The sequence below is a fragment of the Hemicordylus capensis genome, chromosome 1 (genome assembly GCF_027244095.1).
Source record: "Hemicordylus capensis ecotype Gifberg chromosome 1, rHemCap1.1.pri, whole genome shotgun sequence".
NCBI lineage: Eukaryota > Metazoa > Chordata > Lepidosauria > Squamata > Cordylidae > Hemicordylus > Hemicordylus capensis.
This window is the reverse complement of record NC_069657.1, coordinates 357,258,379-357,271,912: the sequence shown is the minus strand read 5'-3', so window position 1 is coordinate 357,271,912 and position 13,534 is coordinate 357,258,379. Positions and strand designations below refer to the sequence as shown.

The window sequence follows — 13,534 nt, the reverse complement described above, 5'->3', positions numbered from 1 at the left end:
TAAAAAAATAAAATAAAAATGGCCACTGCACATGCCCAAATGGTCCCTGTGAGGTCCTGTGCCTTGCCAGGCCTTGCAGAGGTCTTTTGAGCATGTGCGGCAACCTCCAAAATGGCCACCACACTGATCGTTGTAGGCCCAAACAGGCCTGAAAATTAGCCTGAGACAGGCTGTGGCAGTGATCTAAGAGGGGGGAAATTCACAGACACCACCACCCCATGGCCCTTAGGAAGCCACCCAAAGGGGCTATAGGTAATTTTTTTAAAAAAATTAAAAATCCGTGAATTGGAGAGGGGTGGCCCTGGTGCCCCCCCCCCCAGTGGTGTCTAGGGCATGTGCCCTGGCTGCCCTCCCCTAGTTTCTCCTATGCCAAACACTGCCAGGAATGTGTTTTTGTTCATAGCCCAGAAACACTCCCATAATTCCTTGGATCTTAAAAAAAACAAAAAAAAACTGCTGATTGTGAATATCTCTCTACAATGTACAGGCTAGAAATGCAATCTGTTTTTGAAATGAAACATAAGCTTCTGGCTAATTTGTGTCATATAAACAAGTATGCACAAGATTCCACATACATTTATACATCTTTGCACAAGGCCAGAAGATGGACAGCGAGTGACTCACAAGGGTTGCATATGTGCATAGCACTACACAGCCATGTACATACCACTAACTGGATGAGAAATGCACATACAAACCAATCCTGCATATGTGGTTCGAGGCAAATCTGCAGTCACACATAGACCCAGTCAGAAAAACAGGAACTGGATCAGCTGTTTGGAAAGGGATGTGAGTATATATTGAAAAGTGGCATTATATTATGAATTATAATTATTTCCTCTCTTCTTCCTCTGTCTGGCAGCGGATTGTCTGATTAGGGTTGTATGTACATTGCCCTGTCTGCTTCATGATCAGGTTTAAACCATCATTTAAAACCTAAGTACAAACATCCTTCAGAACCACTGTGAATCTTCTGTAGGGCATATTAGTTGTCTTCTAATCTTTTTGCCTTTATTAATTTTAGCTTTAATTTTTTAACAAAAAATCTGTAGGTGATTTTTAATTTTCAATTGACACTGTCTTTGACTGACTAATGCTTTTATCCTTAACACGAAGACGATTAAAAATATATATTACACATATGGCTTGTGCCTGCAGTCTTTTTAATTAACGTTAACCATTTAGTAATGTCTTCAAAACCTATTAGTCAAGCTGATCAGAATTCAGTTCAGCTGTTCTGAATCCAGGTTGCTGGCTTTGCAGCTTCAAGTACAAAACTGTCTCGCTTGACTTCTTTGAAATAGTATATGATTTTTTTAAAAAAATCATTCAGAAGGAAGTAGGAGAATGCATAAGAGACACAGGGCATTCAGATCTGATCCTCGGAAGGAAAACCTATATGATATAAATCATTGGGAAGCTTTTAGTTTAGAGCATCTATATAAAAAGAAACCTTATGTGTGTGTATATTTCTGTCGAGTTTCTCACCTACAAATGGGATGAAAACTCTAGAAGACAAAATAGATCTTGCAAATCTCACATGTTAGAAAGCAAGATGGAACAGACCAACACCAAACTTTAGCAGTTTAAACACTTAAACACACAATACATGCAAGGTAATACATTTATATGAAGGTTATGAACTTATAGCCTGATCTCATGAGATTCTCTGCCAGTGAATAAGAGCCAGTGTAGATGTTATTGCATCTAGCTAACCATTGTATGTGATTGTTCAGAAGCATGGAACATCTGAAGTGGGGACTCATAGGCGATTGTAATAGTTAGCTGCACAATTATAAAAATGGCAAGATGCAGTTTTTTTCCTAATCATAAGAAGTGGCTGCTGTGATCTTCCATGACTCCTCTTCAGACATTAATGGAATCACGAAAACATATATATATATATATATAGCAAAGTAACAGCTGCACATGTTCATGTTCAGATGCTCAGATCACCACAGCCACTTCATTTTTAGAGGGACTGTGCTGGCATAGCAAGCCAACCCAAGACACCATGCCAGTGCAGGACGTGAATCAATTATGAAAGGCTTTGATGAAACCAATAGTGACCATCTTCAGAGACAATTTAACCTAAAGTTGTTCTACAGCCCAGAATTAGACTGGGAGCTGATTGGCAGGGGCAGAATTAGAGAGGATACACCACCACACAATCCTATTGGCATTTCAACACATTATTAGGACAGCACACCTAATATTTGCTATTTATGGATGAGCAGCTACCAAGCAACATAACAGGATAAATTTGCACCAACAAATGGTATGCCTCTTGTATATCTGGAATCTGACTGCCAGAAATTTAATGCCCATAGATGATAGTTTTATACATCTCGCATCCTATTGACTAACTATTGTAACCATGGATGTTGCACTCAGGTACAGCACCCGTGGGAGCATGCGAGCAAGCCCCATTTCCACACCACAGCATTCTTTAACCAGGCTCCCTGCACTCCATACATACACGATTTGTCTGCAGAAACAGAAGCTGTACTTGGAAAGAGACCCCATCATTATTAATCACAGGGATGATCTCTTCTTTACAGACAAATACTTTATGTGTGGAGTGTGGGTGGTGATAGTTTAAGAGCACATTGGTGAAAGGGTGATAACAAGTGAACAGTTCTTCTGGCTAGTCCAAACCAGCACCAACATTTGTATCAATATCACAGTATCCTGCAGTTTCAAACCAGCAGTTTCTAAATGTGAGGATTTGGAGACACTTAAAGGAGATTCACATGAAAGCTGCTGTTCCCAGCATCTCTTCTTCTCTGTTGTTCCCCAGACATTCTTTGAACTGGCTACTGATCAGATCTGTGACAGATGGTGCATATATTCCCTTTCTGAGAAAACATCTGGTGAGGCTGATCTTAACTTATTCACCAAGTGGAGCTTTGAGGCCTAGTCCTGAAGCCATCCTTCCAGAAATTTGCACTTAAAGAGATACATCAGAGGTTGTCCTACTTCTTGCTAACATTCTGTTCACTCATTTGATGTCTTCCAATTACAGTTGTATTGACTTGCCATATCTGAGAATGATTCTGAAGTGCTAATTTTACTTTTGCAGTAAAGTTATTGCCCACTTTGATTGCAAAGTGTAAATTTTGTTGAAGTATTTAGCATAAGTAATACAAACCCAGAAAATGGGAGAAATAAACACAAAGAACTCCTAACAGCAAGGAGGCTCTTGAGCTATTCCTCTAGGACTTCAACAGCTTCCATCCCATTATCATCTAGAGCTTGAGCCAACAGAGGTTTTGTTTATTTCCTGGGCATTACTGAGAAATGACATAATAGGCATATAAGCACCGTCTTATACCAATCAATCACCTTTATTCGGTCTTAGACCAGCATAAGAACAATAAAAATACTTGAGATACAAACAGGGGATGGGATATACAATATAAAATATAAAACTACGGTTATGAAATATCAAAGTATGTGGTCTTAATAAGATAGAAGAGAAGTTTAAAAAAATTAAGATATAAATTTAAAATACAACGGATACTGTCTATGAGAGAGAAGACATCTTAGGAAACAATGGGCCAGAAGGGTACTTAAGAGTACTTAAAATAGTTAAGGATGTTTAAAATTACATAGAAAAATATTTAAAGCATGCAATTAGAATAGCTTTACAATAGGTTACAATAGGCTTTGTGAGAGCTGAGGCAAAGGCTGGATTTTGTGGGCTCAGCCCACCCCGGTCCTTCTAGGCAGGAGCTGTCACGGCCCTGTGGTTTCTGCACACTGTGGCACAGAACTTTGCAGTGCTGTGCATGATGGTGGAGTCTTCATCTAAGAGCTGCAGTAAGGTATAAAATTTACTTGTGCAACCAGGATACTTGAGGAGTACTGGCAGAATAAGGTTGGTGCAATTATCTCTGTAAAATGGGCAAAAGAGGAGAACATGCGCTGTGGTTTCGACCTGCCCTTTGTCACAAGGACATAGTCTCGCTACAGGTGGGATCTTTCTGAACCTGCCTTCTAGAACAGCTGACGGGAGGGCGTAGCAGCACGCCAAAGTGAAGGCCTTCCTATGGGCTGGGACCTCCAGCAATGAAAGATACGCAGTGGGAGAGGGGAGGTATCTCAAACTTTCTGGTATGGGGAGTTTTGGGACTCTGTCTAGGGCTGTTTGGTGCTCTGTCTTTGTGATCCTTTGTTTAAGCACAGATTTGGCCTGGTCGTATCCCACAGCTAGTAGAAGGTGAAGGGAGAATCCAAAGCTTGGCAGTTTGGTCCGGATAGCTCTTTTCCAAGAAGATAGGAAGGAATCCTGTAGAGTCGGGCAGCGGGGGCAGTCCATGAAGAAGGAGAGCTAGTTTAACCCCATAGATAAGGGTGGCCAACCATACTCTAGCCTCCACCTTCATCATTCCTGTCTTTAGTTTCAGAGTGGTATTTGACTCGCATCGTGGGACTTGGTGGGCAGCTCTTAAAAATTTGGATTGTACCAGTTCCAGGGGGGCAAAGCTATTGGGAGGCCCAGCTGTGCACTGTAGAGGAGCTATGCCAGTGATTTGGCTTTCAATAATTTGAGTGCCACAGGGATGTAGTGGCCTCCTTTGGCCTGGAGAAATTTCAGGATGGCGGAGGAACCCCTTGGCACAGTGAGGGCAACATGTTCACTGCAGGCCCGCCTGGAGCCGGAAGAATGCAGAACCACCCCCAAGTACTTAAAAGAGATGACCTGCTCAATCTTGTGGCCATCTATACTCCAGGAATGAGTTTTGGGTCTCTTAACGAAGGCCATGATTTTGGTTTTTTGATAGTTAATTCCGAGCTCTTCATCCTTGCAGAACTGAGCTAGAGCTGCCAAGTCTCTCTTTAGCCCAAGGGGAATCCTTGAAAGGATTGCAGAGTTGTCAGCATAGAGCAAGGTGGAAATACATCTTTCAGCCAACTTGGAGAGATGGAAGTCTGGCCTGTTCAAATGGCTCATCATATTGTAGACATAAAAATTGAAGAGTGGGGCGAGTATGCATCCCTGTTTAACTCCCTTGCGGGCTGGGAATGGGTTTGAGAGTTGGCCTTGAGGATTGCTCCTGACTTTAAGGGATGTGTCTGTGTGTAGGATACAGATCAGGTAGAGCAGGAGTCAGTTGATCGAGGAGGCTTCCAGCTTCTCCCATAGCTTTACTCTCAAGATGGAGTCAAAGGCAGCCTTGAGGTCAATAAAGGCTGCATATAGGAAGGTTGTACTCTTGGTGGAATATTTTTCAATGAGGTGTTGTAGGACTAAACATTGATCAACTGTGGATTGGCCCTCCCTGAAACCTGCTGGCTCCTCCATGAGATTTTCTTGAGCTATCCAGTCTCTGAGTTTCCATTGAAGGTGTCTGGCATAAAGCTTGCTAACTGTGTTGCGCAAGCTAATGGGCCTGTAGTTGGCAGAGTACTATTTTCTGCCTTTCTCGAATATAGGAACTATAATTGCTAGTCCCCAGTCTCTAGGAATATGTCTATGTGAATCGATGTAGGTGAAAAGTGCAGCCAGGACTTACCACTCTGGATTGTTTTTTATAAGCTCCAGGGGGATAAGCTCCCCCGCCCGGATCTCAGATGTACAATAAGGCTCTTCGTTTCAGATATGGATACAGGTGGCCACTTGGGTAAGCCTTCCCTAATTTCTATATCTTGAAGGAGGAAGTCACAGTTGTCAGGGAGGTCCTCATAGAGCCTCTGAAAGTAATGTTCCCAGACCTTCGGTAAGACGCAACTATCTATCTGTGCCGGACCAGTTTTGGGGTAGCCAGCCATGATACTCCAGAATGTGGATGCATCCTTGGCCTTGGCCGCCTGGATGAGTCACTTCCATGAGGCACCACCTTATACAGAGATCTTGCTGACTGTTATGCATATCAAAACTCTTCTAGCTTCCACCCAGAACACACTGCTCTATGCATTGTCTATAGCCAAGCCCTATGATACAATCACATTTGCTCCAGCTTGTCAGACAGGGACTCACACCAGGCATCCCTGCAATTGCAATATCTACCAATGAAGTGAAAAGACTGATTGATAAGGTCAGATTTGTACCCAGGCTTAAACTGCTGTAGAATAGGCTCAGAGGAGAAAGTGACAGAACACCACTTGTGTCACCTACAACTTCCAGCTAAAACCACTCCAGTGCATCATTAATGACCTACAGCCCATTAGCCACAATAGCACAGGCCTTGGTTGATAAGCCTGTCCTTGCTCATAGGCAGTCCCCCAGCCAGAAACCAACCAGGCACAACAGACCATATGAAAGAGACACTAAGGAAGGTAGTCTGTCAATATCCTCAGGTGCAACAATCTGAAAAATATCCATATCAAGACCAGATGGAGTCCACTTGCATCAAATTCTGGCTCTGCTGTAACATGGCATCTAGATATGAGCAGTTTTATCTGCAAGATGTTTTGCAGATTGGTCACAGTGAGCAACTGAATATTTCCCTATAGGATTATCCGAGTCTGCTTGCAGTAAACTAAGCACACAGTAAAGCACACTGAATGACATGGCACAGCACATTTTGTGTGTGTGCCATCATTGCCACAGAGAAGGTCTTAAAATGGCCTCTAGCCAATGTTTGATTGGATTCATTGAGAGTTTTTTTCCTCTTGCAATCTAGCCATCCATCCGTTTCATCACCTTTCGTTCTCCAGTGTATCAAGGAACTATCCAGCTTCTGAAATCTGGGCAAGAGCATTTAGGAGCATTTACATTGCTTGCCCTAATCATCTCCTCAAAGTGAGACCAAAGCATCGTAGGACTATGAGACCTATCAGCAGGAAACTCCTCAACAGACATCAAGAGTCCAGCTGGATCCCTTAGTTTTCAGGGCAAGACATCTTAATAGGCCTCTCACCTCTGTAGTGCTTTGGAGCAACTGAAAGTCCAAACTCCACCAAAGAGTTATTTGTCCATGACAAGGAAGTCAATATTGGTTCCCCTATTCATAGATAACTTCCTTCCTATCATATACAGAACACAACAGACCATAAACATGTGTTCTGCTGAATCTGATGGGTCAGATTAAATCTGAGACATTCATGATTGTTGTGATGGCCATGAAATCTTGAGCAACCCCAAACCAGGTGCCCTCATTATGGTAGATGAGATCGCCCAGCCCTATCAGTCATGGCATTCTCAACATCAGCTTTAGACCACCTGACAAATCAAGCAGGGAGACCTCTGGGCAGCAGGGTGGATAGTACATCAGCAAAACTCTAATTCTGAATTGAGACCCCAGGCCAGTTGTAAGTCTTAAATAAAATAAATAAATGAATTAGGAGACTGCCAGTTGAGGTACCTGGAAAGGGTGATGGAATCCTGATGGACCTAGTCATACAGGGCCTTCACCTATCAAACTGATTTTGGTTCTGCACTAGGAAACCTGGAAAACAGAGTTAGGAGAGGTTAGCCCCTCCTACCTCACCTAACTGGGTTTCTGTAATGCATGCCAGGTTAGCATATTTATCCAAGACTGTCTGGGATAGCACATGTTTTATTATTCGCTGATCTAGCTTTCAGAAGCAGTAGAGTCAAGCTCAACGGGTCATTTGTAAGCATACCTATTCCCAACAAGCATATGGGTATTGGGAGTAAAAAGGAGGAGTGGTCCTTGCCCTTGTGTCTCCTCCAAAGCAGTGAACCCAAACTGGCAATCTCTGTTGGGGAACACACCTTTGGAATTGATCCACTGCTGTAGTCAAGGCTGGGAGAAATACCCCTCCAGCACTAGGGTGTATTTTTCCATGCTAAACTGTTATTGTCTTAGCCAGTCACATGACTCAAAGAAGGCACCGATCTAGAGATGTAACTGGACAGCTTAACTTTCTATCTATTAACCATGTTCACTGAAAGCAGGGAATTAATCTGATTAGTTGATAAAAATGTTGGAATAAGCTGAGATGGCAACGCTTACAGCACTCATAAGGGATGAAAACTTGGAATATTTCAAAAAAGATTGGGAACCATTCTTATTTTACTAAAAGAACTATTTTTCCAATATGGACCTTTCAGCAGGGTTTGAAATTTAGTAACAATAGCTGGTTGGGCAGGGTAAAATCGAGTTTGCAATGTGTATACATGTTTTGAATTATTATAGCAATGGTAGATTTGTATAGCTAATATGAACCATGCAGACTGGTAAGCGGGAAGGCAATATTTACTTACATTGTAAAACTAATAAAAAATTTAAAATGCAAAAAGAAAGCAGGAAATTAATCTATGGGCCTTTGGGGAAAAATAATGGAATGGGGGCTCTGGCTATCATGCAGTGAGTGTCATCCCCTCAATACCCCAGAACATATTCACATGGCAGTAACTGTTCCTATCCTCAAAGATTAAACTTTTAAACAAAGATTAAACTTGAGGTGTAAGATTTTTATATCAAAATTCCCTTCTCACTATTGAGGAAAGGAGTATTCAGAAGGTCTAGGTTCTTTTATCTTGTCTGGCTGATTTCTATCTCTCTGAAATTTAAGAAGACACACAGACAAATAATACAGATCAATAATGTTTATTCTCACCTAATTTCTTGACAATCTCAGAAGTCAGCAACAAAATACAGTTCTCAGGATACAGGCTGTGTTGGAGATGAACTTCCAGTGCATCGGCCTTTTGCACCAACTGTCCTAATGACCACTAGGGGCATTGGGAGTAGAGACAGTGAGTCAGGGTCTCCCTATCTGTCCCTACTCTATGACCCCTGAACTGACTCTGCAGCACTTCCTGTGCTGAGTCACAATCCTTCCTTTCTTCCTAGAGAGCAGATGGAAACATCTCTCTCTCTCTCCTTACCTATCCACTATGTAGTCCTTTAGATTAGATATAGGTCTTTCCTATCTAAGTGTATTTAACCAATAAATATTTAGTGTTTAGTCATACAAGGATCTCCATGTGTTTTCTCTAAATAGCTGCAATATCCAAACCATCCTCTGCTACCTACTCTGTAACTGGAGTGTGTGCTCATTCCTTAGTGCTCGGCTGTTTTACCTATTATGGGTAAAAATCAACAACCTCTAACAGGCTGCACATTCTAATCATACATTCTAGATCGAGATATTTCAGAGACCTAGCTGTTCTAGCGGGAAGCTGCTTGCCTATTTTTCCCCCCTTGCTTATTTCCTCTTTACCTCAGTCTTGCTACCGCACTCTTATATCCTCTAGAACACATCACGCCCTCAAACGTGTCCCCTTGTTTGTTTTAACATTGATTGGCCGATGAATTCAGACTACTATTGTAAAGTTGTGTCGTCGCATCGGTATCGACTCCTGGCGACCACAGAGCCCTGTGGTTTTCTTTGGTAGAATCCAGGAGCAGTTTACCATTGCCATCTCATTGCCACTCATTGGTATCAATGGTATACCATTGCCATACCATTGCCACTCAGTATGAGATGATGCCTTTCGGCATCTTCCTATATTGCTACTGCCCGATATAGGTGTTTCCCATAGTCTGGGAAACATACCAGCAGGGATTCAAACCAGAAACCTCTTGCTCCCTAGGCAAGTTACTTCCCTGCTGTGCCTGCTATTGACCTATACAATAATTGGTCAATTAGTCTTGGACTATGATTTACGCAGAATTTATGCAGTTGATAATGGTATATTTTCATTTAGTTGTTTTTATCAAAGGATTCATCATAAGAGAACCAGACAGGGACTTCTGTGGTTTATGTCCATCCTGTCAATAGATGTCATATATCCTCTCAATTTCTTTGATGTAGGACCTCGCCTATGGCAGAAAAGCTACCAACGTGTGCCTTCTGAAAGGATGCACCTTCTGACATTTGGAAAGTGTCTGAAAAACAATTTATATCTGAACCAACCGGAAAGGCACAATTTTGACTTCACAGGCCCAAAAGTCTGGATTTTCCTGAAACCTTAGTCAAGTAGTCTGGTCAGCTTGACAGTAGGAAATTCCCTTCCTGTATTCTTACAGAGGTGACAAGTGATAGGAGGAACAGAGAGAGATGTTTGACTGCAGCAATCTCCGCTGGGTGTTTGGCAATGCTCACAATCACAAGTTTGCTTGCATTCTCTGGTCTATTGACTCTTTGGGTCAGTTTAGACTAATACTGGCCCCAAGTTATGATCAGGGTGGGGATGCGCCAAGAATATGCCCAACCTGACATCACTGTAGGACATTATGACATGCTGTGAGAGAGGTGTTCATCTGAATCATCCTTCTCCACACCACCCAAACCCTGTTTTAAACAGGGGGTTGAAACACATGTAGGGGCAATTTGGATGAACACCCCGCTCATGTCATTAAATATGTGTCAAAATTGGGTTGGCACATCTGCTAGTGATATCAGGACAGGCACCTTCTTGGCACAGGCTCGATGTTATTGCATGAAGAACCCAGTCCATCTGAACCAGCTCTTGAAATACTGTATTATACACATAGATGTATTTGTATTATAGTGTACAATGTTTACCTTCTATATTTTTTTAACAGGAGATGGATTTTGAAAACTGGATGAAATTTCAAACAAGCCCATATTAGCTTGGGGGTGAATTTTTAAGAGAACTGGATTTTTCTGTTTGTTTTAAATGTATGACAAATAATTACGCTGTACATTTCCTTCAGCAATGTTTAACTGCTCTTGTGTGTGCTTCTTTGATAAAAAATGATCAAGAAATGGCATCCCATCTTATTGCATTATTGAGAACACTCTAGCAGAGTGATTGATCACCTCTTGGTACTGCTGGAGATGCATTAGACTGGTGAAATTTGTCAAAGAGAGTTAGGACTGGAGACAGAACAGGTGCTTTGTCTTCTCTGATTCCAGAAGCCCTGGGTTGTGTTATTACTGCCTAGAAGAGAGCTACTGGAAAGATATCCCGGTTCAGAGGAGCATCACATCATCAAGCAGAGTTGGGCTGCTATTGCATTAACAACAACAACATCAACAACAACTCTAACTATGATCACAGAAAGTTTATGTATTGCTGTTTTTAGAGACTTCCAGGATTAAGAACATAAGAACAGCCTTGCTGGATCAGACCCAAGGCCCATCTAGACCAGCATCCTTTTTCGCACAGTGGCCCACCAGATGCTGCTGGAAACCATGGGCAGGCATTGAGGGCATGCCCTCTCTCCTGCTGTAACTCCCCCTGCAACTGCTACTCAGAGGCATCCTGCCTTTGAGACTGGAGGCGGCCTATAGTCCTCCAACTAGTAGCCGATGATAGACCTCTCCTCCATGAAGTTATCCAAACCCATCTTAAAGCCATCCACATTGTTGGCTGCCACCACATCTTGTGGCAGAGAGTTCCACAAGTTGATTATGCGTTGTGTGAAAAAGAACTTCCGTTTTTTGGTCCTAGATTTCCGGGCAATCAGTTTCATGGGATGACCCCTGGTTCTAATGTTGTGTGAGAGGGAGAAGAATTTCTCTCTATCAACTTTCTCCACACGATGCATGATTTTATAGACCTCTATCATGTCTCACCACGGTCGTATTTTTTCTAAACTAAATAGCCCCAGGTCTTGTAGACTTGCCTCATAAGAAAGGTGCTCTAGGCCCCTGATCATCTTGGTTGCCCTCTTCTGCACCTTTTCCAATTCTACAATGTCACTAGCCAATGTGTCATAGAACTCTTATAGTAAGTGCTACATTATCCCTTTAGTTAAATAATGAAGAAATGACTGCCACATGAAGGCAAGAACTGTAGCCATTCTTTACATCATTCAGTACCAAGGAGCAGCTCTGTAAATGCAGAGTTTTGGCCACATCTTATTGTTTCCTGAAAGGGCAGAATGGGACTGTTATGAGCTAAGCAATCCGAGCAGAGCATGACGCTGCTAACTGAGCAAAGAGGTATCTTTTAAAGTGGTGGTTCTCCTATGTTTATCAGGAGGAGAGCCACTGGCCCTATCCAGCCCCAGCACAGCATTCCTCCAGTGGCTGCTGCTGGTTAGGGATGTGCACAAGCTGTTCATGCACTCCTTTGTGGGGCAGGGTACCTTTTAAGATTCCGGTAAGGAGCTCCTTGTTTGCTTGCCCCCTCTCTGCCACTTCCTCCCCACTGGTGCTTGTTTTATTAGCAGCCGTGCAGCACTGCAGTGCTGCTTCCTGCAGCATTGGGGCACACGTGCACATGATTCACCCTGGCCATATGCATGTTGATGCTGCATATGGAAGGAAGCAGCTCTGCAGCCCCACACGGCTTCCAAAACAAGCACCACTGGGGGCAAGCCTCAGGAAGGGGGCGAGCAGTAAGGAGCTCCTTACCTGAATCTTAAAAGGTACCCCTCCCCACCCACTGGCTGGCTCAAATGCTGGCATTCAAGCCTGTTTGGCGCTTGGAAAAGGAAGCACTGAACAGGCTCGTGCGCATCCCTACTGCTGGGGTCTGCCTTGTTTCTTTTATGTTTCTTTTAAGACTGTGAAGCCTTTGAAGTCAGGGATCCATCTTATTCATTTATTATTGTTTTTTCTCTGTAAACCGCTTTGGGAACTTTTGTCAAAGAGTGGTATATAAATATTTGTTTGTATTAACTCCTGACACACAACACTTAAGAAGAACGGGCACAAGAAGGAAGGCTTACCCAGAAAGGCAGGAAGACAAGTCTCTATGACTGAAGCAGACCAGTCGAAATACTTTTGAGACAGACTAATAGGGTTTTAGTTGCTGACGTACTGTGCAAGGGTATGGCAGCTCAGTAACAGTGCATGCATGTAAAATGCACAAATGTTACACAAGAGTAAGTCCATTATTTCCATTAGGCCTACTCTGATATAATGCCATTTGCGCAGCTGCACAATTTGTATCCATACATTACTAGGCTTACATACTCCTGTGTGGTATGTTAGCCACCATTCATTTTTTAATATGTTAGATGTTTGTTCTATTAGTTTGTTCTTTTTAAATTTGTTGTTCACTGCCCTGGGATCCAAGGATGAAGGGGAGCATATCATTGTAAATAAATACATTTCAGAAGAATTCTTCCTGCCTCCTGGTTTACAAGTCATTAAACTTCTATTAATCTCTTCTTCCACCCACTGTACTATCACTACCTAAGAATTAGGTTGGAGGAAGTCCCCCAAGTCCTTCCTATGCTGTGCACTTCCCTGAGTTGGGTTAAAATGAAAATGAATGCATCGATTGCATAAACATTTCTGCAGGGGATTAAAACATCTCAAGCACTGAATTTTTAAAAAATAGCCAAAACACACAGGAAGGATTTGAAAGGGAAAAAATTCTTCCACCTCTGCCCTTAAGCGAGATCACATATATCTAAGATTATCTTTCAGCCATAAAATGTTGTATGTCCTGGGAAGCAAATTCATCGCACTGCCAGAATATAGGCCACATCAATTAATTGTTTGATGGCTGGGAAGTGCATTGAAAACATTTCTAGTGAAGAAATACAGCTAATGTTTCTCAGGAGCTTTCTTTTCCACTCCTGAGAAACATTTCATATTTGGGAAGAGAATGCAATTAATGGTTCATATTGCCTAGTAAATTCATGATCTTCATGAAATGCAATTAATGGTTCATATTGCCTAGTAAATTCAT

At 42.3% G+C, this 13,534-nt stretch overlaps 1 long non-coding RNA gene across 1 annotated transcript; it reads left to right on the top strand.

Annotated features, from left to right (window-relative positions):
• The first annotated feature begins 110 nt into the window (after positions 1 to 110).
• On the top strand, positions 111 to 3,103 carry LOC128348898 (uncharacterized). The gene is made up of 2 exons (XR_008318416.1): positions 111 to 789; positions 2,801 to 3,103. It is a non-coding gene; the product is annotated as an uncharacterized LOC128348898 (long non-coding RNA).
• Positions 3,104 to 13,534: the final 10,431 nt, after the last annotated feature.